Source organism: Mobula birostris, chromosome 9 (assembly GCF_030028105.1).
Source record: "Mobula birostris isolate sMobBir1 chromosome 9, sMobBir1.hap1, whole genome shotgun sequence".
Lineage (NCBI taxonomy): Eukaryota > Metazoa > Chordata > Chondrichthyes > Myliobatiformes > Myliobatidae > Mobula > Mobula birostris.
Window position 1 is genome coordinate 26,045,430 of NC_092378.1, and position 27,420 is coordinate 26,072,849.

The following is a 27,420-nucleotide window of genomic DNA, read 5'->3' on the forward strand; positions in this document are numbered from 1 at the left end:
TTGTAATTCACCTCTCCCCAGAGAGTTGTAATTTGCTCTCTGAACTGCCACAATGCTAACTTCATCCATGCACAGTAGAAGGAAAGTCAAACTATAACTCTTTCAAGAGTGAGCATATTTTATTATAGTTATCAGTTTTTAATGTAAATTGCTTCCTTCGTGAAGATATTATACGTATCATCTATCTGAGGTTGATTTATTTGAAATGAAGTACAGACATTTGATAAGCTGTTTGCTTTTTTAACCTAATTACCAAAATCCATGAGTACATTGAAGGAAAGGAAGAAAAAAAGCAGCCATTTTGCAAATGTGAAAATGTTGTTGTTATACTTGTAAGACATAGTGTTGAAAAGCAGATCACTTTACAAATGAATTATTGTTAAATTATGTAAATTCAAATGGAGATCTGGCTATGAAGAATATGCCTGTCATGTGTGATTTTTTTTTGAGACCACATTTTTTATTTGTATATTGTTGTTAAATATTATTTGCCTTGGGTAGATAAAATAAAAAAGAAAAGGTGAGCAATATACTTTTCACAAATGAAATCTAATAGCCTACTGTTATGTACACTTGCAATTTGAAACTTGGGCTCCCATTGTGATGAAAATGTTGAACAATATTATGTTCCTGTTGATTGAGTAACAGTAATCTGAAGCATAATATCAATGTTTTCCCAGATGAGAACCTAAAGCCTACTGAAAGATGTCCTTCATTACTATTTTAAGTAACTCTCAGTCAGTGACTCATTTCCATTTTTTCATGCCTTCCACTGAGCAGGTACTATAAACACTGAAGATATTATAGCCATCGATAGTAAATGTTAAAAGAGTCATTCCATACTTCATTTTGAAAACCCAGAGATAAAACACCACCTAGAAGATACTTGCTTCCCTGCTGATTTCATTGTAAGATACCTGATGTAAACAAATGCAATATGTTAATCTTGTTTGGGATCTCTATGTGTAATTAATTGGAATTATTATGTTTGTGAATGCCTGGTTAAGGCATCGGTCTAGTGATCGGAAGGTCACTAGTTCCAGCCTCAGCCGAGGCAGCCTGTTGTGTCCTTGAGCAAGGCACTTAACCACACATTGCTCTGCAACGACACTGGTTCCAAACTGTATCGACCCTAGTGCCCTTCTCTTGGACAACCTTGCTGGCGTGGAGAGGGGACACTTGTAGCATGGGCAACTGCCAGTCTTCCATACAACCTTGCCCAGGCCTGCGCCCTGGAAACCTTCCAAGGCGCAAATTCATGGTCTCACGAGACTATGGGTGCCTATAATATAATAATATGTTTGAGAAATGTTATGATGCAGAAATACACAAGCAATAACTCAGTGTTGAATTTCTTGAAATAACAAAATTAGTGCATAATGTACTAGTTTTGTGCATTGGTCTAGTATGTAAATTCTTTTGGGTAATTTTGGCTCATTACTTTTCCTCAAACTCAGTTTAAGCAATTTTATAAGTAATAATGATGGAAAAGAAGTGGACTAGTTTTTTGACCAATGCAAAGAAATTAAAGAGAATTCGTCCCCACTGAGGAAATAGTTGTTAATCAGATTTGCCTCCACTATCACTTCAAGACCTTCCTTGTTTATCCCACTGTCTGATCTTCAATGTTGTCATGATTTATGCCTCATCTAATTTTTACTTGCAGTGTAACACTTAGAACTGTGAAGGATTGCATTAGGAGGGAATTTAAATTTTATTTCAAAATTGGATTCAACATTCATGAAGGAACTATCCCACCTTTATCATGCCTATCCCCCACTTCTCATTTCAAGTAGGGTAGGATACTGTAATCAATCCATTCTCAGCTGTTAAATCCATAAATGCTTTGAAGGAGGTTGCATGCCTCTATACTATCACTTTTCTATTATAAATACTGTATAAAATATAATATTTAAATACAAGGACTGTTTTTTACATTACATTTCAATGATTTGGACGATGGTATTGATGATTGGTCAAGTTTGTGGGGGATACGAAGATAGAGTGGCAGTTAGTGGCGGGGAGGTTGCAAATGGACTTAGATTAGGAGAATTGGCAAAGAAGTGGCAGATAGAATGCAGAGTCAGGAAGTCTATGGTCATGCTCTTTGGTAGAAGAAATAAAGGTGTAGACTATTTTCTAAATGGAGAGAAAATTCAAAAATCCAAGATACAAAGGGATTTGGTATTCCCCATGCAGGATTACCCGAAGGTTAGCTTGCAGGTTGAATCAGTGGTGAGGAAGGCAATTGCAATATTAGCATTCATTTCGAGAAGACTTGAATATATAAAAGCAAGTTTGTAATGCTGAGGCTGTATAAGGCACTGGTGAGGTCTCACCTGGAGTATTGTGAGCATTTTTGGTCCCCTTGTCTAAGAAAGGATCTGCTGACATTGGAGAGGGTTCAGAAGAGGTTCATGAGAATGATTCTGGGAATGAAAGGGTTATCATATGAGGAGCATTTGATAGCTCTGTGCCTGTACTCACTGGAATTTAGAAGAATGAGGGGGAATCTCATTGAAACCTATTGAATATTGAAAGGCCTAGATGGAGTGGCTGTGGAGAGGATGTTTCCTATAGTGGGGAAGTCTAGGACCAAAGAACACAGTCTCAGAAGAGAGGACGTCCATTTAGAATGAAGATGAGGAGGGTTTTTTTTCACCAGGGGGAAGTGAATCTATAGAATTCATTGCCACAGGTGGCTGTGGTCATTGGGTATATTTAAGGTGCAGATTGATAAGTTCTTGATTATCTAGGGTGAGAAAGGTTATGGGAAGAACGCAGAAGGAAGGAGTTGAGAGGGAAAGTGAATCTGCCATGATGAAATGGCACAGCGGACTCGGTAGGCCAGATGGCCTAATTCATGGGTTCAATATCAATTTAGAAATTGGATGGTAGGGGGGAAGAAGCTGTTCCTGAATCGTTGAGTATGTGCCTTCAGGCTTCTGTACCTCCTTACTGATGGTAACAATGAGAAGAGGGCATGTCCTGTGTGGTGGGATCCTTAATGATGGATGCCAGCTTCCCAAGGCACCACTCCTTGAAGATGTCTTGGGTACTACAGAGGTTAGTACCCATAATGCAGCTAATTTTACAAGTTTCTGCAATTTATTTTGATCTTGTGCAGTAGTTTCCCCCCCACCCCACCCCATACCAGAGGGTGATTCAACCAGTCAGAATGTTCTCCGTGGTACATTTGTAGAAGTTTTGAGTGTTTTAGTTGACAAACCAAATCTCCTCAAATTCTAAATGAAATATAGCCACTGTCTTGCTGCCTTATAGCTGTGTTAATGTGTTGCGTCCATGTTAGTTCCTCATAGACATTGACACCCAGGAACTTGAAATTGCTCCCTCTCTCCACTACTGATCATTAAGTGGTTTTCACTGCCTATTGATATTCTTTCCTCCGACTCTTGTAAGTTTTCTTTCTGCTGGTAAACAGATACCAAGAGTAAAGTATGTCTGTAGTTTAGAAAAACAATATCTTTGGGAAGTCCATTCCTCCGGGATTCTTGTGCATAACTTCCTTTCCCTTTATAGCCCCTATCCACTTTGGGAAGTGCGCCTTGCTAAATATTGAGGTCTAAGCTTTCAAAGCATCACTTTTAAATATTTGAAATCCAACCTATTAGCCTCTTCTTGACCCAGTGCAGTTCTAACTATCATCTACTTCAGAGGAGTTGTGCGTGAGTTATAAATGCTGGTCATACAGAGACGGAGATACAGGATGGAAACAACCACTTCAGCCTCCTGAGTCCCCTCTGCTCATAAACCATCAACTTGTACCAATCCTCCATCTACCCCATTTTCCCCCACACTCTCAACAACTTGACAGCCCAACCCTGGCTTCTCCCCCTCAACTACGCACAAAGGGCAAATGACAGTAACCTAATGAAACCACTAATCAGCACGCCTTTGGGATGCGTTCAGAAATTCCATTACATAAAGGAAATTTATATGGCCATTTGAAGTATGTGCAACCTCCACATAAGCACTCAAAATTCAGATTGAACCCAGGTCTCCGGCACTGTGAAGCAGCAGCTCCATTAGTTGTATCATGATACTGCTGGTCTTGGCAGCAATCATCATCGGCGGGGAGATTTGAAGAACCAGCTGTTGCCCATGCAGCGGGCTCTCCCTCTCCACGTCACTGATTTAGTCCAAGGGAAGGGCAAGCGCCGATACTGGCGCCAAGCTGTATAGTCACAGAGGTTGCCAGAGTGAAGTTGTAAACAACAGCAAACAGCCTTAGGGACCTTGGCTCTGGATTTCTTCCTTGGGGTTTATTCTCAAAGCCTTTCCCATGGATGGGTATGGCCACAAGGCAGCGGAGGTTTAAAATCAGTGTTTTCCCTCTCCTACGCGGGCTGCCATCCAAGGTTGACGAGCCCCACCAGGCAGCGATACCCATATTCTAAAATGAAAAGTAGTGTCCTCACACCACTTAAACTTTTTCATAATTTTATGTATGTCAAGTAGTGGCATTCTCATAAAGTCCAAATTTTATCTTTCATAACCTTGTACTTCCTCACACCACAAACTACTGCAAGTGAATATCCACCTTTAACAGAATACTTGTTAGTTTGATAGAATTTGAAACTGCAATTGACTGTACATATCCCAATTTGTAAAATCTGTTAAAATGTTAACACCTTGATGGAAAAAGAGCAAAAAAATTTTTGATGGTATTGGTAATGTTGTTATATGATGCACATTCTTGACGATCCTCTCTGACTAGTAACACTACTGTTGTATGGTCAACCCTCATTCTGTGTACTTAGACAGACAATAGTTTAAAAACAAGATGATATTGCCACTTTAGAGCTTATCACCTTGGTTGCATGGATGAATGGGGTTGAGGGACCTGTTTCCTGCTTTATGACTCTGCAATATCTATGTTAACAGCAGTTAATTTACAGTGAATAGGATTTGTTTAACTCATTTGGACTACATAAATTTTGACAAAGAAAATGATATTGGTTGAGGTGTAACATTTCTCATAAATAATACGATCAAATAAACCCCTTTTATAATAAAGGCACTTATTCATCATGGACTAATTTTAATAGTTTCTTTTGCTGAACTTGCAGCCAATGCCTTCGCGATACAATTCTTCAGTGATCAAGAACACTTTGTAAATGAAAGAACTACCTGCAGTTACAGGTCGCCAGGCAACTAATTAAATATTTATAAATGGATACAATGCCAGCTACACATAACTAATTACAATTTTCAGGAAGAAATAGATGGATCATATGGAGTGTGTAGTCATAAAAAACACTCTGTGGCCTAATTACCAGCCCTTTAAAGCACTGTAGGAGGCAATTAGATGCAGATTATTAGAACAGCACTTCATATTCTACCTTGTGGCATGAACATCATTTTTTTTAACTTTTGGTAACTACTTCCCCTCTGTTATCCCTTTTGTTTTTCCTTATACCACTGGCCCAATACCCCTTCTCTTTCTGTTCCCCCAAGCTCCCACTCTGCACATCACATTTGGTTCTCCTCCCCCTATCCTTCCCTTTATTGTCCATTGTCCTCTCCTATCAGATTCTACCTTCAAGTCCTTTGTCACTTCCACCTGTCAGCTCCCAATATCTTACATCACTCCCACTCATCTCCTCTTCCTGTCTCCCCCACTTACCTGAAATCACTTATCACCCACCAGCTCTGCTCGTCCCCTTATATGCCCCTCTTTTTTTTTCCAGCCCTGAAGAAGGGTCTTGACATTAAAATGTTCTCTATTTAAGTCTCCCCATAGATGCTACATGACCCACTGAGTTTCTCCTGCATTTTGTGTGTTGCTGTGGAGGTAGAATCTTTGTAATGTTCAAGACAGAGTTTGGTAAATATTTAAACAGCAGAAAAGTTAAAGGCGTCTGTGGAGAGTGTATTGAGGCTAGGATTGTTTCAGTCTCGACATTTGGTCTGGCAGGCTCAAGGACCAAATTACCTATTTGCACTCCTGTTTCATAGGGAAGATATATATAAGATAATGGCTTAGATACAAGACCCCCATATGCCTTTTAGGTTCAAATTTAACTGTATGTGGCATGAAAGAAGTCAACCTTGTTAAAAGTATTGAGACCCAATCAATCATGTAAATTAGTTTTGAGCTGGGCACTAGATATTGCTCATCAGTGGCTCTGCCTTGGGGAAAACCAGTCATGAGGTTTCTCCTTCAATGCAATACCCACCTTCTGTTCTAAAATATGGAGCTCCTTGTGCACATTTGGACTGAAGTTCTACACAGTCAGTCTTGGCCCAAAATAAATGGGCTTGTTTCCTGAAAAAAATGTGATCTTGTGTATCCAACAAATCCACAGTATGAGTTAGTGACGAGATGCTTATAGTGGTTTTTAAGTTTCTGCTGGCCCAAGGTGCCATGCTAATACACAACATTGCCAGCCAGTCATGGTGTAATTCATGAAGCCATTTCTTTCCCATCAATATTAGAGATATTATGTCATGATCATTGGCAGTTTCCTCTACATTCATTGCCGCAGACTGTGCATAACACTTCTAGATTATCTGCAGAATCTCACTAGTTCTCCCCCTATGTGTCGTAAGCCCTTTATGTGCAGTTTATGCCCATATCAGTTGCCAACTTCCATTTATCATAATCACAGCCTTGTAATCATTATAATTCTGTTGGTCTTCATCTGCATGGGCAAGTACACCATTAATTATTATATCTGCCTGATGGGCTTGTAGCATCCCAGTTTGTGAAACCCCTCTATTCTTCCCTTGCTTAAGAGTTCTCCCCGTTTCTTAAGCTAGACAGATAGATAACTCCAGTCTCAGCATAGTTGTAGTTGAAGGCAGTTGTATTGTTCACCTGCGTGTTACAGTACCCAAGAAGCCCGTATAAAAAGACAGTACTTAGCATTCTTCCAAAAGACAGATTCAAATATTAATTGAAATTCCTTCGACTTCTAACAATTTCTTCTAACTACTAAATGAAATGTACAGAGATATAAAATGGCCATGCTGATGACAACAGCTCATTGCTTAACAATGCAATAATGAGCAATTAACCACAGCTGTGAACCCACAAGTAAGCAGTCAGATCAGTAATTAGAAATAAAATAACAATCCAAATCAGGAAAGACATAACACTCCCTGCCTGGTATCTGTTTAAAAAAAAATCCCACCAAATTCACAAGTAAAACATTTAAACATATTAGAGTCAATGCTTCTGATTAGTTGAATAGCACAGTCAAATACTAAAAAATAATAAGACCATCATCTGGATTTGAAATAGAGGAGTGAAATTCTGTCCTTCAAGAAGGATCACTACCCAAACTTCGAAATAAGCCAATTAGATAGTATCAAATATACAACAGAGAATCCAAAGCAGATCTAGAATCTGTACAAACTCAAAATATTGACTTCGGTTTTACAGATTTGTAACCTGAGTTCACATTTCAATCATTTTTCAACAGTCTGTTTTTCCATTTGTTTCCTTCCAAAGTAATTTCAAGATGTTTCTTGAACATGCATGTAAGTGAAGGAACGTGGCTGCCTGCTTGCTCACGTTTGTTTGGGAGGCATTATCGGGGGTTGCAGAAGGGGAGTGGTACCATCTAGCTGCATGAGCTGCCTTGATGGAACCTGTTATCCATCACTCTTGGGAAAGCAAGGTCATCCATTGAAGAAGCTCGTTTGTTTTCATCCTTTGTATGGACAAAGGCAGATTCACCTATGCTTGCTGTGTTGCTTGTCAAACCTCTGTTTACAAGGTCAAGGTGGAAAAGACAGGAGACTGGCAGGATTGGCCAAAGATTTCCTTAACGTGAAAGCTGCTAAGATAGGAGATCATTAGACTGCGGCAGCACCCATTTTCAAGCATGTTAGTTCTGAAGACATTCACATGTGAAGGGTTGTGTGCATTCCCTAGGCAGACGCATCCTACTATAGTCCATACCTGTGCTGAGCTCCGTGCAAAGGGAGTGTTTGGAGGCCCATTACGTTGCTCAAGAACACTGTGTACCTGTACGATGTCCCTTCCTAGCAGGAGCAGAATCTCAGTCTTTAGTTTGAGTGATGGTATCTTGCTGGCTAGGGACTTGAGGTGAGGGTGCTGCTTCTGGAGTGGGGATTTTCCTTCCTGTTGTCTGGAAGTTCATCGCATTCAGAGAGCATGGGGAGAGCTAAATGAGTCTTTTCATCAACTGGCGATGATCTTTGCGTCATCAATGAGGATGGGAGAGGTTCTGGAGGGTTGAGGGTGTTGTTCCCTTATTCAAGGAAGGGAGTAGAGATAGCCCAGGAAACTATAGACTAGTGGGTCTTACTTCAGTGGTTGGTAAGTTGATGGAGAAGATCCTGAGAGGCAGGATTTATGAACATTTGCAGAGGCATAATGTCATTAGGAATAGTCAGCATAGCTTTGTCAAAGACAGGTCGAGCCTTATGAGCCTGATTGAATTTTTTGAGGATGTGACTAAACACATTGATGAAGGTAGAGCCACAGATGTAGTGAATATGGATTTCAGCAAGGCATTTGATAAGGTACCTCATGCAAGGCTTATTGAGACAGTAAGGAGGCATGGGATCCAAGGGGATATTGCTTTGTGGATCCAGAACTGGCTTGCCCACAGAAAGCAAAGAGTGGTTGTAGACGGGTCATATTCTGCATGGAGGTCGGTGATCAGTGGTGTGCTTCAGTGATCTGTTCTGGGACCCCTGCTCTTTATGATTTTTATGAATGACCTGGATGAGGAAGTGCAGGGATGGGTTATTAAATTTGCTGATGACACGAAGGTTGGAGGTGTTGTGGATAGTGTGGAGGTCTGTCAGAGGTTACAGCGGGACATTGATAGGATGCAAGACTGGGCTGAGAAGTGGCAGATGGAGTTCAACACAGATAAGTGTGAGGTGGTTCATTTTGGTAGGTCAAATATGATGGCAGAATATAGCATTAATGGTAAGATGTTTGGCTGTGTGGAGGATCAGAGGGATATTGGGGTCCGAGTCCACAGGACACTCAAAGCTGCTGTGCAGGTTGACTCTGTGGTTAAGAAGGCATATGGTGCATTGGCCTTCATCAATCATGGGATTGAGTTTAAGAGCTGAGAGGTAATGTTGCATCTATATAGGTTGCCTGGATTAGGGAGTATGCCTTATGAGAATAGGTTGAGTGAACTCGGCCTTTTCTCCTCAGAGCGATGGAAGATGAGAGGTGACCTGATAGAGGTGTACAAGATGATGAGAGGCATTGATCGTGTGGATAGTCAGAGGCTTTTCCCAGGGCTGAAATGGCTAGCACGAGAGGGCATAGTTTTAAGGTGCTTGGAAGTAGGTACAGAGGAGATGTCGAGGTAAGTTTTTTACGCAGAGAGTGGTGATTGTGTGGAATGGGCTGCTAGTGGTGGTGGTGGTGGAGGCAGAAACAACAGGGTCTTTTAAGAGACTCCTGGATAGGGACATTGAGCTTAGTAAAATAGAGGGCTGTGGGTAAGCCTAGGTAATTTCTAATGCAAGGACATCTTCGGCACAGCTTTGTGGGCCTAAGGGTCTGTATTGTGCTGTAGGTTTTCTATGTTTCTAACAGATTCAACAATAAAGCCCTTTGCTCTTCACCCAACTGCCTGTGATACACCTGCACATGTCTTAAGTATATAAGGTGAGGTGACATCGGTTTTCATAAAGCTGGGGTCATTTCTCATTTTGGTTTCATCCTGGATGAAACTGGAAAAGGAGAAGGGAGGGAAAGAAGGGAAGTGGCCTTTCTTCTCCAGTTGAATCTCGTACCCTCTGACATCCACTTCTCCTGTAGACTACAGGGGAGTTTCTCCAGGCTGGAGAGACCTTGTGCAGTGTCAAAGTAAGAGAAGCCATGTAAATAGCTTTCAGCTGTGGCTGCCTTCAACTACAATATCAGGTCTCCTGGCTCTCACAGATGTTGGGGGCTCCCTACTAGAAATCTTGGAGAAGACTCTATTTTGTTGAAGAGGGCAGTCTCCATTGCCTCAGCGGATCTCTAGCACCCTTCCAGTCTTTGCCAGACTAAGCTGAGAGCAGCACTGGGGTGTTTGATGTGAGCTGACCTTAATCCTCTTGCATGCTCAGCAGACTTGTGTCAAAGCCACTTCACCAGCAGGTCGAGTTCTTCACTAGGCTTGAACTCTAGGTCTTCAGTGGCATTGGAGAATGTGGACTTCCAAGCCCAGTAATTTTCTGGCTTGTCATCAAATTTATTGAGCCGAGCCGTCAGCAGGTCCTGACGGGCTAGGAATCTCGCAAGATCTGACACGTGGTGATTAGGTGGGGTTCATTGGGTGTGTGGTGCACTTTACCAGGAGGCTGAGTAATGTCAGCACCTATGTTATGCAATGGTACTTAAGAGCCTTGGAGTCTACTACTACATGGCTGCATGCCTCCTTCATATCTATGGGTGAGTGAGTGGCTGGTCATTGGACATTTTGCGATATTTACCTGTTCAGTGTAAGTACGAGCATGTGAGGGAGACGGTCCCTGTTCTGTCCCATTTGGGTAAAAGGTGTCGAGAAGTGGGGTGTTATCCTGTGGAAAAAGGAGCCTCCATTTCAAGCCTAAATCTTCAGTGTCTGCTGGTGGGTGGATGTAAGCATAAGCAGATTGTTCTTGGATATACTTTACGCAAACATGAGGAATTCTGCAGATGCTGGAAATTCAAGCAACACACATCAAGGTTGCTGGTGAACGCAGCAGGCCAGGCAGCACCTCTAGGAAGAGGTACAGTCGACGTTTCAGGCCGAGACCCTTCGTCAGGACATACTTTGTAGTATACTTTGGATATACTTTGTAGTCCTCTCAGCTGAACGACATGGTGAGTTTGGTCTGACATCATCATTGTCAGCTAGCTGCTACATACTCCCTTCAAAGACTTCAGCCTTGGCTAAAATCAATTCCACCTTCATTTCATGCTGTAGTGCCTCTATTGTGGCTTCTGGGTGGGACTTCTCTGTGTGTTTAATTCAGCCAGTCACACTTTAACAGCAATTTTGCTTTCTGCAAAAGATGCCTTGGCTAGTGTTGCTTGCACGGGCTTCCAGCACCGCCATGCTTCCTGCTGATCCATTAGACTGTCTAGATAACCGAGATGGATATATCGAACACACTGACCTGGTTTCAAGGCTTCTCTTTTCTCCATTGCCAACATTTTAACTTTATGCCGTTTGGGAGCTCGCAGAATCAATATCAAATTCACCGTGGACGGAATCGCCATTGAGAGTGTCGTCTTACTATTCTGCCCTCGTTCAAGTGTTTTGCCTATTTTCTCAAGCTAGGCAGATAGATAACTCCAGTCTATAAGACCGTAAAATATAGGAGCAGAATTAGACCAGTTGGCCCATCAAGTTTGTTTCGCCATTTCATCATGGCTGATCCGTTTTTCCTCTCAGCCCCAGTCTCCTGCCTTCTCCCTGTATCCCTTCATGCCCTGACCGGCCAAGAATCTATCAACCTCTGCTTTAAATACACATAAAGACGGTCTCCTCAGCTGCCTGTGGCAAGGAATTCCACAGATTCTCCACTCTCTGGCTAAAGAAATTTGTTCTCATCTCTGTTCTAAAAGGAAGCCCCTCTATTCTGAGGCTGTGTCCTCTGGTCTCAGACTCTCCCACCATAGGAAACATCCTCTCCACATCCACTCTATCGAGCCCTTTCATCATTTGATAGGTTTCAATGGGGTCACTCCTCATTCTTGTGAATTCTAGTGAATACAGGCCCAGGGCCAGCAAATGCTCTTCATATGACAGTCCTGGCATAGTTGCAGGTAAAGGTGGTTTTATTGTTCATCAGTAGTTTACAGTGTGCAAGGAGCCGGTGTAAAAAGACAGTACTTCTTGGTGTTCTTATGAAAGGCAAATTCAAATAGTGATTGAAATTCGTTTGACTTCTAACAAGTGCTTCTAACTGCGAAATGAAATGTACAAAGATATAAAATGGCTGCCCTGATGATGAAAGCTAAGTGCTTAACAAATCGATAATGAGCAATTAATGACAACTGTAATCCCACAAGTAAGCAGTGAAATCCAGTGATTGGAAATAAAATAACAATCTAAATCAGAAAATACATAGCAACCTTTCTGTGCTAATTTTCTATTGTGCATTTGCTGGCTATTCATGTGTTTTGAGTGGTAGTGATTCAAGAAATTATCACCAAAGTTACTTTCTGTAAACACATGAAATACACCCTAGCATTTAAGGAGATGCTGCCACTATAAATTCATTTTGTTTGCTCAATTCTTGGATGCCTAAAAAGGAGCCCAAATGAAAACTACCTTTTCTTGTAAATTTTCTAATGTGGCCACTGTCTACCATGATCCTACCCTAGAAATCCATTATAGTTGATTACTGTCTTGCCACTCCTTCAAGCAGCAACACCACTAACATGAAGCCAACACTGTGTCTGTCAGTTCCTTTGTATTGCTGCAGCATAGACAATGAGATTGGGGTGAAATTGTAAACAAAATATCTTTTATTGAAGGCAGTACTCTCAAATGAACTGCAATGTTTGTAACAGCAATCTGTCAATATCATAGTGCAGGTGCATTAATTTCTTAAAGATAGATTTTCACCTGTATACATTGCAGAACCAAACATAAACTACATATTCTTGATTTGTTTTTGTCTCCAGAAGCTTAACATGTAATTGCTACCTTTCTAGCAAGTGTTTGACCATATTGGACTAGATTGCATCAACTTCATAATAGCACAGAAATATGGAATGTGTTGAAGGTAAGATGCAGGTGCATCTGACCTCTTGCTTTAAGACAAAACTGAGACCAGGGCATTCCGTAATTTGCTGAGCCTAGGAGCTACAGATGCTTCATGTTTGGGAGGTACAGGTGGGGTTTAATACTCTGGGGCATTTTCTGTAAATTTGAATCGTTGCTTAATATTAATCACGTTGCCATATGTTTTGCATATATTCTGTCTGAAATCAGTTGGCAGAAAAGTAGTGATGACAAAATATTTTTTAAATATTGGATTAAAAATACATGATTTAGTTAAGAAAGGCTAATTTCTTTAACATAAACAGTTGTCATTTAACTATTTTTATTGTGCAGAAAAGGGCCACTGTTTCTCTGAGGAAATACTGGAGAAAGGTAGCTTTATTGTATCTATAATGGAATATGATTGATTTGTATGATGATTAGGGAAATAAATTAATTTGAATGTAGGCCAAGAAATCATGGCTTCAAACTAGAAAAAAAAATGATTCTGACACCTACATTGTTGAATGGGGTGTAGTTGAGAAGTAGAATCTTGTATTTATATAGTGCCTTCCACAGCTCTGGGGCATCCCTAAGTGTTTTACATCAAGTGAAATGCTTCTGAAATGCAGTATATTCACTTTAACAATCTGACAATTGCAGTTGCAAGCTCTCAGAAAGAAGTGGTGATAATGAACAGATCATCTGTTTCAATACCTTTACTGACTTTTTTGGACAGATGAACTAAAATGTATTGAATTATTTTCTGGAAAATATTTGGAATATATTCTTACTCTGCACTTTTGGAATGCATAGAATGTCTGCTGTAATTCTGCAGGCTTACGCAGAATGTGCAGGTCATCCAATAACAGAACTGTAACATGAATATGCTTGGTAGCTAAATATTTAAATAGTATCTTTGGAGTGGTAATAACACTATTTCATTATGTACGTATATTTTACATTGTGGGTACCGTATTGGGCTCTGTGTAGATTTGAGTAATAATGATAACAGCACTAATAAATAGAAGGAAGAGGGTAAAGCAATGTTTGTACTAAATTTACTGACAGTGGCATCTGGTTTGACGTGCTTTTGATCAGAAAGGATAATCCTGTCGAAGAAGAATTAACCAACTGGACCTTATTTTAAAGCTGCATATTCTTCAGAAATTAATTTTGTGCATAAATTCAACAGAAGTTAAGGCTTTTATTTTGATTAACTGCAGGAAAAAGTAATATCTTAAGAGAATTTAGATAATCATAGTGAATTTTGTAGATATATATGTGCCAGTTCTTAATGAAAAATTGGAATTAAAAGAACACCGATTAATTTGTAAATCCTGCTCTGTTAACATGAGGTGGAGAAATGTAGAGAAACTGTGGCTTTTAATAAATTTGATGTTTTGACTAAAACTTTTATAGAATTTTGTAGTTGGAAGAAAGTCATGAAATATTTTAGCATTTACATTCAATATGAAAAAAAGTATGGCAAGTATAATTGAAGTTATACAAATCTTATTTAAAGCCTTGACCATTAGAGCAGTTTCATTGTTTGGCACAAAGACGTTGATTACTGATCTAATGCAGAAGAAAATTTAAATTGATAAATTTACTACTTTCCACATTAAAGTAATTCATTTGATTACATGCTTGTGTTCTATGACTATGAGGAATGTTCCTTCTGCAAAAACTCCATGATCTCCCTGATGACTGGATCTGCAAGAAGTGCTCTCCAGTGCAGCCCCTGACAGATGCTGTCAAGAAATTGGAGCTGGATTTGCGTGTACTCTGGATCATAGATAATCGTGAATCTGAGATCATAGATGAGGCTTTTATGGAGGTGGTCACGTCCAAGGTACAGGCTTCAGATAGATGGGTAACCACCATGAAAAGTAAGTTGAGTAGTGTAATGGGATTCCAGTCAGTGCAGGGTTACTCTTTGGCCATTCCCCTTACTAACAAGAATACCTGTTTGGATACTATTGAAGGAGAATGCTCTTTCAGGAGCTAGCAGCAGCAGTCAGGTATCTGGCATTGTGACATTCTCTGAGGCTCAGAGGGAAAGGGTGCAGTCAGTCAGGGTGATAGTGATGGGAAATTCAATAGGAAGGGGGCAGACAGGAGATCTTATGATTGCAGAAGAAATGCCAGCAAGATGTCTTTCTTCCTGGACGCCAGGAATTAAGATGTCTCGAAACAGTTGCTGAAAAGACTTGAGTGGAAGGCCAAACAGCCAGAGGCGGTTGTATACAGTATATTGATACAAATGACATAAATAGAATAAGGAATAAGGTACAGAATAAGTTTGGGAATTATGTAAGAAGTTAGGAAGCAGGACCTTGACAGTAGTAATCTCTGGATTACTCCCTTGTCACATGCAAGTGAGGTCAGAAGTAGGCCAGATGAACTTGTGCTTGGTGTAGAGGGCAGTGATTCAGCTTCTTGGATCACTGGGATCTCTTCTGGTGACCGGGTTACACTTGACCTAGCGAGGGACCAATGTCCTTGGTGGGGAAGATTGAGAGTCTTAATTAATATTTCTCTACTATGTTTACCGAGTAGAGTGTGGTTGCTCAAGAGATGAGGGAAACAAGTGGAGATGATCTAGAGGAAATGCATATTACTAAAGTGGAGGTATTTGCAGTCTTACAATGCATTAAGGTGGATAAATCCACAGACCTGACAGAGTGCATCCTCAGATTTTCTAGGAGGTTGGAGAAGAAATTGCCGAGGCCCTTGTGGAGAATTTTGCTTCATTGTTAGCCAATGGTTAAGTTCTCGAAGACTGGAATTTTCCTAATGATATTCAATTGTTTAAGAAGTATAGCAAGATCAAGCCAGGGAACTACAGGCTGGTCAGCCTAACATCAGTAGTTGAGAAGTAACTGGAGTGAATTCTGAGAGACAGAATCTACGAGTATTTAGATAGACAGAGTCTGATTAGGAGGTATTCCCCCACCTTCCTCCCCCTCCCCTTCTCTACTTATTTTTTTTACCAATTACTGTTTTAAGAACAGTTTAATTTTGTGAAATGCCTTCAACATTAGATCTCTTTTTAACAAAAAAACAAATTTAATGGAAGTCGGGGTGGACTACCTGAACACTCTGGCAAAGTGAGAAGATTATTCTGCCTCTTTAGTCACTTGCCCTAAGCAATTAGGTTATGGAGTATATCTCTGTCATGGGACAGATAAACAACTCCATCTGGTATAGGTTCCTGGAAGTGTTGGAGTGGTTGGAGATTCTTGAACAGGTGCAGCCACCTCATGTAAGTGGTTCTCATCCTAATGATCAGGCCACTCTATTTCTTCCTCTACCTTTCGTGGACTTGGAAGGCGCATGAGCGCATGCCTGTCCCACCGGATTTCACCTTGTGATGTTCTGATCACTAATGATGGTGGTGCATGCTGCCAGACTATAGTTCCTTTGGTTAATTGGTCTGAAACCCAGAAAGCTTCACCACTCCTGAGCAGTGACAAAGATTTTGCTGTGTATCTGAGATCATGCTTGCTCTTCGTTTTGTCAAATTTTCTGTCTTTGTCTAAGTCTAGTAAGTGAGGTTGGAGAAGGGAAGGAAGAATAGGCAGGCTGTTCTCAGTCTCTGGCCCATTGACAGCTCTGATGGATTGTAGCCATTTGCAAGAGATGTGGACCGATATGCTAGCAGTGCTTTGTAGGGTTTTTTGCTGTCATTAGGAGACTCAACAGTTTGCACTGCTCTTTCCACTCTCCATTTGCCTGTGGGTGCTGCGGACTGCTTGTCTGGTGTTTGAGATCACAGTCCCTAGCAAAGGCTTTGAATTCTGAGCAGCTGAATTGTGGACCATTGCCTGACACAAGTGTCGCTGATATTCCATGGCGAGTGAATACAGCTTTCAGGTGCTGTATAACTACTGCTGAGGATGTGGAGGTCAGCTTGGACACCTCGACATTCTGTAAGATCCACAGTGAGAAGATATTTGTCTTTTTTCAGCTCAAAAATGTCTGTGCCTGCAATTTGCCATGGAAAGTCTGGGAAATCTGTGGGACAGGGATGTTCAGCATGAGTTTTGTGCAGTTTTCTGTATGCTTCACATTGCTTAACATAATTTCCCAGCTGTGTGCACAGACCAGACTTCCACATGGATTGCAAGCAAAAGAAAATCTGCAGATGCTGGACACCCAAGCAACACACACAAAATGCTGACTCCTCTGCTGTGTGTGTTCCTGTATACTTCCCCAGACTAGTGGCCTACAGATTATTCCAATATATCCACTTCTGTGTGTAGCTTGGAGGCATTGCTGAACAAAGCTGACCAGTTCTCAGCTCATGCAGTAAATACAATTAACAAACCAGCATAGGCAGTTTGGGTTGATGTCTCGGTATATTTTTCATAAATATATGCAAAGAAGAACAGTTTTACTGTAAATTCTTTCTTGTTGGGAATCTCACTTGATCTGTAGCACCAATTATTCGACGATCAACCACCTCTGATACCATTTTGTGTTCAATATTGAGGGATAGTGCAGAGCGCACCAAGATGCCAGCATGCAGGGTAATCAACTGAATTTTACTGATAACCCTGCTTGTACAGTATGTGAACTCCTGTGTGGGAGGGGCTGACTGAGTGGCATAAGAACAATACTATTAACTATTACCACAGGTAGGGTAATGGATGTTGTCTATTTTGACTTCAGCAAAGCCTTTGATAAGGTCCTGCTTAGTATGCTAATCTGGAAGATTGGGTCCTATGGAATCCAAAGAGAGCTGGTTAGGTGGATCCAAAATTGGCTTGGAGGTAGGCAGCAAAGGGTGGAGGCCAGTGACCGGTGGTATGCTCCAGGAATTGGTGTTGGGACCCTTATTATTCAATATATATAATTTTGATGTGAATGCACAAGACGTGATCGCTAAATTTGTGGATGACACTGAATGAGGAGGTGTTGTTGATAGTGAAGATTATCATATATTACAAGGGAATCTTGATCAGTTAAGGAGTTGGGCCAAAGAGTGGCAAATAGATTTCATTAATTAATTTATTTTTTTTGGCGTGTGTCTGCGTGCGTGTCTGCATGTGCGTGCGTCCGTGATGATGTCTTTTTCATGCCTTTACAAGGCGCGGAGCGAGAGAGAGAGAGACTGTGCGGCGCGCCACTCCTCACACAAACATTTTCGTAGTATTGTCCCTTTATGTTACGAGGTCAAGTTGCAATCTCGACACTTAACCCGGCACGCATGGAAAGCGTACTCAGGGGCGGGCCCGACTGGTTTCGAACCCGGGAAACTCTGCTCCCGGGTCTGGGGCCGATGTCATTGCGCCACCAGCCGGTCGGCAAATAGATTTCAATACAGGTGAGTGTGAGGTGATGCATTTTGGAAAGTCAAACTAGCATAGGGTTTATCCAATGAATTGGAGGGCACTAGAGAGTATAACAGAGCAGAGGGACCTAGGAGTACAAGTGCATAGTTTGCTGAATGTGGCATCACAGGTAGCTGTGGTAATAAAGGTGTTTAACCTGCTGACCTCTTTCAGTCAGAGGTGGCTTGCAAACCTAAATCTCTGTGTCTGAACCATCTCTTAAAGTCCCTTGGTTTAAAGAAATCAGATGTCTTGCAGGGTGGGGCTTTATTAGATAAGTAGATGTAGGTACTGCAGTTATCTGATCCATTTTCTGGTTTGTTTATTTATTACTGTGACATAATGTTGCTTTTGTATAAGTCACTGATGAGGCCACGCTTTGAGTACTGTATACAGTTTTTGTCGCCCTGTTGTAGGAAAGACGTGGTTAATCTGGAAAGCGTACAGCCAGTTTTTACCAGGATGTTGCCAGCACTAAAGCACTTAAGTTATAGGAAGAGGTTGGCAGGGTCTGTATTTCTTGAACTGTGGGATTGTGATGGATCACCTTGTAGAAGTATTTAAAATTATGAGAGGCATAGAAAAGATGGAAGGGAACAGTCTTTTCCCCAAAGTATGGGAGTCCAAAATTAGGGGGCATAGGTTTTAAAGTGAGAGGGAAAAGATTTTAAAGGGACTTGAGAGACAGCATTTTCACACAGAGGATGCTGAGTATATAGAACGAGTTACCAGAGGGAGTAGTTGAGGCAGATACAATAGTATCATTTAAGAAGCATTTGGATAAGTAACTAGAGGGGCAGGGTTTAGAGAAATATGGGCCAGATGCACGAAATTGGGACTAGCTTGTTACACACTCTGGTTGGCATGGGCTGTTTGGGATCGAGGGGCCTGTATCTGTGCTGTATTGCTGTGTAACTGTTCTGCTGGAATGTACTAGGAAACACCACAGTTCAGCATAAACTGCCAGCGTTTCTCAGAATAGCTGTACCAAATTCAATGAATTCACCTAACTCCCTGCTGAACCTCACAGAAACAGTGAGTCCTTTCACCTTTCATACTTATGACATGCAAGGAGGCCATTTGACCCATTGAATCTGTGCTTGCTCTCAGAGCAGACCGATCAGTTCCATTATCCAGCTATCGCCTTGTAACCTATTCTTTCACACATGTATTAAATTTCACACCATGTTTTCCTCCCTCATCCAAGATTTTAAAATGAGAGGAACCTGTGCCAAAGTCACATTGTTTTGATTGGCAATTTACCTGAAGTATAGTTGAACTGAATAGGATAATCTTAAAAATCTCCTTAAACTTCACTTTTTCATTTGTTAGCTATCAAGACTTTGAATCTGGCTAAATGTCTCTGTTTCTGTGTTGTACCTTAATCCCTTGCATTTTTCTCATACTATTCTACCACAGTATAATTATGTACATTGTATCATCTGCCTTGTGGTATTTACCTTGAAACTTGATTCTCTACATTATATTTTGAATATAGTTGTGTAAAATTCAATTTGCTGAATATACTGTATTACACTGTAAATCATGAAATCATATCATACATAGGACATAAACCCATTTGGCCCATTGTATCTATGTTGAACCAACAATAATAACCCAGCCCAATCTATCTTCCTGTAAAAGATCTGTAGCCCTGCAGGTAATGGTTCTTTCAAATATATACCAAAAGTACTTCTTAAAAGTTTTATAAGGTCATAGAATCATAAAAGAAGTACAGTACAGAAACAGGCCCTTCAGCCCATCTAGTCCATGCCAAGCCATTTAAACTCCCTACTCTCTTCAACTTGCACTGGGACCATAGGCCTCCATATCACTACCATCCATGTACCTATCCAAGGTTCTCTTAAATGTTGAAATCTAGCTTGCATTCACCACTTGCACTGGCAGCTCATTCCACACTCTCAAGACCCTCTGAGTGAAGAAATCTTTCCTCATGTTCCCCTTAAACTTTCACCCTTAACCCATGATCTCTAGTTGTAGTCCTGCCCAACCTCTGAAGAAAAAGACAGCTATCATTTACCCTATCTATGCCCCTCATAATTTCGTATACCTCTATCAAATCTCCTCTCAGTCTTCTACATTATTAGGAATAAATAACCTAACCTATTCAGTTTTTCCATATGACTCAGGTCTTTCAGATCTGGCAACATCCTTATAAATTTTCTTTGTACTTTTTCAAGCTTATTTACATCTTTCTTGTAGGTAGGTAATCATGACTACACACAATATTCCAAAATAGGCCTCACTAATGATTTATACAACTTCAACATAACATTCCATCTCCTGTACTAAATACTTTGATTTATGAAGGCCAATATGCCAAAAGCTTTCTTTATGACCCTATCAACCTGTGACACCACTTTCAATGAATTATAGACCTGTATTCCCCACTGCACTCCTCAGTGCCCTACTGTTCACTGCGTAGGACCTACTTTGGTACTGTGTAGGTCGTACTGAAGTGCAACACCTTGCACATGTCTGCATTAAATTCTATCTGCCTTTTTTAAAAAGCCCATTTTCCTAACTTGTCCAGATCCCACTGTAGGGCTTGATAGTTTTCCTTTCTGTCCACTACACCTGCAGTCTTGGTGTCATCTGCAAATTTGCTGATCCATTTAACCACATTATCATCCAGATTGTTGATAAAGATGACTAACAACAATAGACCCAGCACTGATCCCTGTGGCACTCCACTAGTCACAGGCCTCCAGTTAGAGGCAACCATTTGCTACCACTCTCTGGGTTCTCCCACAAAGACCATGTCTAATCCAATTTACTACCTTATCTTGAATGCCTAGCAAATGAACCTTCTTGACCATCCTCCCATGCAGGACCTTGTCAAATGCTTTGCTAAATTCCATGTAGACAACATCCACTGCCTTGCCTTCATCAACTTTTCTGGTAACTTCCTTGAAAATCTCTATAAGATTGGTTAGACATGACCTACGATACACAAAGCCATGCTGACTATCCTTAATCAGTTCCTGTCTATCCAAGTATTCACATATCTGGTCCCTTCCGATAACTTTCCTCATTTTTAGAGCCTTGAACAACACTGGCTATCTTCCAATCCCCTGACACCTAACCTGTCACTAAGGATGATTTAAATATCTCTGCTAGGGTCCTAGCAATTTCTGCACTTGCCCTCCATAGGGTCCAAGGGAACACCTTGTCTGTTCCTGGGGATTCATTCACCCTGATTTGCCTCAAGGCAGTGGACAACTCACTGTGGGAGGAGAAGATGGCGATGCGCCTGCATGTGCGCAGCCCTCCGGTGAAAAATGATATCATATCTGTTAAATAGGGGCCGTGGACAATTCTGATTTGATGGAGTATGGACGTGAAAGCACAGAGGAACATCTGGAGAAATTTCTGAAACGCCCGTTCACTGCTGTCGTTACTGTGTGGTCGGGAATCTTTCGGAGGGTAGGCCTCAAAATCCCAAGCCTTGCCTGCTTTTGGCGACCAAGAAGGAGGTCGAATCATTCGGACAGAGATGGTGCTCAGTATTCGGAGTCGGAGAGCTGGTTCGGAGGCTCGAAGTTTTCGGACGACTCAGAGTCGGATTGTGGTCGGCGTGGCAGGGAGAGTTTTTCTTCCTTCTCCCGTCTGCATGAGATGTGGGACATTTGAGAAACTTTGAACTTTACTGTGCTCATGGACTTCTTCATCAAGTTATGGTATTGTTGCACTGTTTGTAACTATATGTTATAATTATGTGGTTTTGTCAATTTTTTCAGTCTTGGTCTGTCCTGTGTTTTGTGATATCATACCAGAGGGAATAATGTACCATTCCTTAATGCATGCATTACTAAATGAAATAAAACAGGACTACGTGTCTTCATAATCTAACCCCCCCACCGCCCCCCGCCCCATAATCTGAAGTTGATACCATTTTGTCTTTCTTCTACAGACCCTCTGTCTGTCTCCTGAGTAAGTACACATGCAAAAATGCATTTAAGATCTCCCCCATCTCCTCTGGCTCCATGCATGGATTACCATTCTGATCTCCCAGAGGACCAACTTTGTCCCTTGCAATCCGTTTGCTCTTAACATATATGTAGAATCCCTTAGGATTCTCCTTCTCCTTGTCTACTAAGGCACACTCAAGCCGCCTTTTCGCCATCCAGGTTTCTTTCTTCGTGTTCCCTTGCATTTTTTGTACTTCATAAGGACCTCATTTGCTCCTACCTGCCAATACCCGCAATGTAATAATCTGAATAATCTTCCTATTTCTGGCCTCACTAGTATGTGCCATGAATAGCAATCCTGAGATCACAATCCTGGAGGTCCTGCCCTTTAATTTAGCACCTAATTCCCTGAACTCACTTTGGAGAACCTTGTCACTCTTCCTACCCACGTCATTGGTACCTACATGGAACACGACTTCTGCTGTTCACCCTCTCACTTAAGAATGCTGAGGTCTCAATACGAGATATCCCGGACTCTGGCACCTGGGAGGCAACATACCAACTGGGAATTTTGTTCTTGTCCATAAAGCTTCCTTTCTGTTCCCTACCTAATGAATTCTCTATCACCACAGCTGGCCTCTTCTTCCCCTTTTCTTCTAAGTCAGTGTCACTCAGTGCCAAGGACCTGATCGCTGTGACTTTCCTGTGCTAGCTCAACCTCCCAAGCGTATCCAAAGTGGTATACTTGTTGGTAAGGGGGATGGCCACAGGAGTAATCTGCATGGGGTATTAACTCCTTTCCCTTTCCTGACCGTCCTGTGTCCCACACCTTGGATATAACTGCCTCTCTGTATGTCCTATCTATCACCCACGTAGCCCTCTGGATGATCTGGAGTTCATCCAGTTCCAGCTCCGAAGTGGAGTATTAGAAGTTGCAGCTGGATGCACTTCCTGCATGTGTAGTTGACAGGAGCGCTGGAGGTCTTCCTGCCTTCCCAAATTTTGCAAGAGAATTTTGTTATTTTTTTTTACTATCCTGGCTGCCTGTTCTACTGTTTCTAACTGACCAACTATAAAGAAGGAAAAACAATAAACTGTGGGGGAGAAAAAAGACTCTACCGACAGTTTACTTCCCTTCTCTGACAGAAGCCTGTTGTCTCTGAATCCTTGAAGAGCTAAAGACTCAAAATCTCCATTTTAACTCTGACCACTCCAGCAATGGCCGCTCTGCTTATTCCTGCCTTACTTTAATTTATTCTTGCCAATCAATCTCGCACACTGATTGGCCACTGCTCAAAGCACCAAACTGCAGTGAGCTGTTGCCTTTTCTACTCAATAGGTGAACTTGAGTGAACTACATCTTCTCAGGCTTCCGATCTCTCCAATTTGGGTGCTGCTGAAAGCTCTAAACTGCTGCGAGTTGCTGCCTTTTCGCCTCAGTCAGCGATTTCCCTCCATCTTGATTTCAGTAGTGTTTTCCCTTCTTGAATTCAGAGGGTTCCCAAACTATACTACCCTAAGTGTAAAAAATCTTTTACTCTTTTTCCCTCTAATCTTTTTACCAATGACTTTACATTTATTTCCCTTGGCTTTTGACTTATCTGGTAAGGGAATAGATGCTGCCTAGTTGTTCTGTTGAGGCCACTCAAAATTTCATACATCTCAGTTAGGCTTTCCCTTTGTCTTCTTTGTTCCTAGTTTGTCTAATATCTTCTTGAACGTCCATGTTTCCAGTACTGGCAAAATATTAGTGAATCTTCTCTGCATCCCTTGTGATCAGTGGTGAATACACCATGGTTGTCATGGACTTTATTCAAACAGTTGTAGATGAGAGTGTCTCAACAAAATCATTCAGAGTCATCCCCAACTGAAAGCCCTGGATGAACCATGAGATCTGCAATCTACTGAGGGCCAGATCAGAGGCATTCAGGTCTAGTGACTAAGAAAATCACAAGAGGTCCAGGTACAAACTCCAGATAGCCATCTCATGGGTGAAGTGGCAATTCCGGACTAAACTTGAATCAATGAGGGATGCTCAACAGATGTGGCAGGGGTTCAATACTTTCACCTCTTATAAAGTTAAATCAAGTGACATAGGCAGCAAGAGGGCTTCACTTCCAGATGAGCTTAATGTTTTCTATGCTCACTTTGTCAAAACATGGAGAAACTGTCACAAAACTCCCACAGCCCCCAATGATCCTGTCATTTCAGTCTCTGAGGCTGAAGTGCAAGCAACCTTCAGCATAGTGAACCCAAAAAAACATCTGGCTCATATGGGGTACCTTCCAAGCACTTAAAAACCTTGCTGGATTGTTCACAGAGATCTTTAACCTCTAGCTTCGACAGTCTGATGTACCCACCTGTTTTAAGCAGGCTTTAATTATACTGGTGCCTAAGAAGAATGTGGTAACCTGCCTGAATGACTGTTCTCCAGCAGCACCTACATTAACAGTGATGAAGTGTTTTGGGCGATTGGTGATGTAACATATAAACTCCTGCCAGAGAAACTCTTTATCAACTACAGCTCAGCATTCAAGACCATCATCCCCTCAAAACTAATCGATAAGTTTCAAGACCATGGCCTCAATACTCCCTTGTGCAATTGGATCTTCAATATCTTCACTTACAGTCAGATCAGATTGGCATCAACATCTCCTCCACGATCTCCATCAGCACAGGTGCACCACAAGGCTGTCTGCTTAGCTTCCTGCTCTACTCACTTTACACTTATGACTGTGTGGCTAAGCACAGCTCCCATGTCATATTCAAGTTTGCTGATGACACCACTGTTGTAGGACAAATCAAATACGGTGACAAATCAATATATAGTAGGGAGATTGAAAATCTGGCTGAGTGCTGTGGTACCAACAACCTCTTTCTCAATGTCAGCAGGACCACGGGCTGATTACTGACTTCAAGAGGAGGAAACCAGAGGTCTATGAGCCAGTCCTCATCAGAGAATCAGAGGTGGAGAGGGTCCGCAACTTTAAATTTCTCGGTGATTTTATTTTGGAGGATCTGCCCTGAGCCCAGCACATAGGTGCAATTACAAAGAAAGCATGCCACCACTTCTACTTCCTTAGCAGTTTGTGAAGATTCGGCATGACATCTAAAACTTTGACAAGCTTCTATAGATCTGTAGTGGAGAATATATTGACTGGTTGCATCACAGCCTGGTATGAAAACACCGATGCCCTTGAATGGAAAATCCTACAAAAAGTAGTGGATGCAGCCCAGTCTGCCATGGGTAAAGCTCTCCCCTCCACTGAGCACATCTACATGAAATGTCACGGGAAAGCAGCATCCATCAATGGGGACCTCCACCGTTAGGACTCACACCACCATGTTGAGGAACTGTTAGTACCCCTCAACTATCAGGCTTTTGAACCAAAAGGGATAACTTCACTCAACTTCATTTGCTCCATCTCTGAAATGGTCTCACAACCTATGGGCTCACTTTCAAGGGCTCTTCAGCTTATGTGCTCGATTTTTTGGGGGGGGGCATTTTTATTTATTATTACTGTATTATTTCTTTCTCTTTGTATTTGAACAGTTTGTTGTCGTTTGCACACCGGTCTAACACCCAAGTTGGTGTGGTCTTTTGTTGCTTCTATTATAGTTGTTATTCTATCATGGATTTATCGAGTATGCCAGCAAGATAATGAATCTCAGGGTTGCAAATGGTGACATCTATGCACTTTGATAATAAATTTACTTCCATCTTTAAACTTTTTGAACTTTGCTTTTTTTCAGCTATCTTAGTGATCTATCCTATTTTTTGAGATCTTAAGACATACATCCTTTTGTTGCTACATGATGTTTAATATCTCCCTGTTTATTGTATATTCTTTCACCTTGCACTCCCCTGAATGCATCGTCTTGTACAGTTATTGAGCGCTACAGCATAGAAACAGACCTTCAGCCCATCAAGTCCATAGTAAACTTTTATTCTGTGTAGTCCCCATCAGCCTGCACATGGAACATAACCCCTGTACTGTTCCTCTTCATGTACCTATCCAAATTTCTCTTAAATGATGAAATTAACTATTATACTATTATCCTCCATTTCAGCTGGCAGCTCATTGCACACTTGCAACACCCTCTGAGTGAAGAATTGCTTTGTGATTTGTGAATATTGCACACTATATGTCTGTTGAGGAGGAAATGAGTATTTAGGAGGTCAATATGCTGCCATTCAAGCAAGCTGCTTTGCCCTGGATAATACTAAGTGTTTTCAGAATTGTTGCCACTACACATCATGGTCCTGATGCACATTTTGGAGTCCAACTGTGGTTCCATATATAAGCTGAAGAGTTGGATACAATTACCACAACTGAAACATCTACCAAGGTGCTGTTCAATTGGTTGGAGCCAGTGACATTTTCTGAACAGGAAATTGAAGGGAAATAGTTTGATTTATCATATTTTAATTAATATCATAGCTTTTAATTAACTTGCACACTGAATGTGGTTTTCATTAAATGTATTATTAATATTATTATTGAAAAGCTATTTGACTTTATCATCAAAGGCACAATAGAAATAGTGGAAAAGGCTTTAAGAAGCCGTTAGGTCAGCGTGTGGGTGGAGTCTAAATTTCCACTGTAAGCTGCATTTTTGCTGCTGTGAACCATTTTGCTTCATGGGATGGTGACAGCAACAATACCAGCAGCACATTGTGAATCACGCAGCTGCAAAAGTACAATTGCAGGCATCCTATGAGAGCTGACTGCAAGACATTGGCCCAATCTCCAACCATGACTTCTAATTCAAATAAAATGAACTAAAGTTACCTCAGACTGAAAAATATTATTTTTTTCAGTTGAAGTTAGGTTTAGAATATTTATTTTGTGATCCTATTCTCTGTGTCTTTGGTTGCAAAGAAATGTTAATTTTAAGGAAAATGAGCATGATCTAATCACACATATTTTGGGCAAATAATCTTCCCGAAACACAGAAGCAGAAAATTAGCTGCCTATTGTGCACCTTGCTCAAGTATATTCACAATTGACTTGAGCAGGTAGCTGATTCACTTTGTTTGAAAGAAAAATTACAAGTGAAAATTACAGTGAGATGTTGAAAGGACTAGATAGAGTGGATTTGGAGAGGATGTTTCCTATGGTGGGGGTATCCAGCGCCAGAGGACATAGCCTCAAATTTGAGGGGCAACCTTTTAGAACAGAGGTAAGGAGGATTTTGTTTATATAGCTAGAGAGTAGTGAATATGTGGAATGATCTACTGCAGACTATGGTGGAGGCCATGTCTGTGGGTATATTTAAGTTGGAAGTTGATTGTTTACTGATTGGTCAGGGCATTAAAGGATATGGTGAGAAGGCAGGTGTATGGGATTGAGTGGGATCCAGGATCAGCCATGGTGGAATGGCGGAGCAGACTTGATGGGCTGAATAGCCTAATTCTGCTCCTATGTCTTGTGGTCCTAC

At 41.3% G+C, this 27,420-nt stretch overlaps 1 protein-coding gene across 1 annotated transcript in view; it reads left to right on the forward strand.

Moving 5' to 3' along the window:
• kcnq1.2 (potassium voltage-gated channel, KQT-like subfamily, member 1.2) overlaps window positions 1-27,420 on the forward strand; it is a 379,236-nt gene that overhangs the window by 14,839 nt on the left and 336,977 nt on the right. The window lies entirely within an intron of this gene.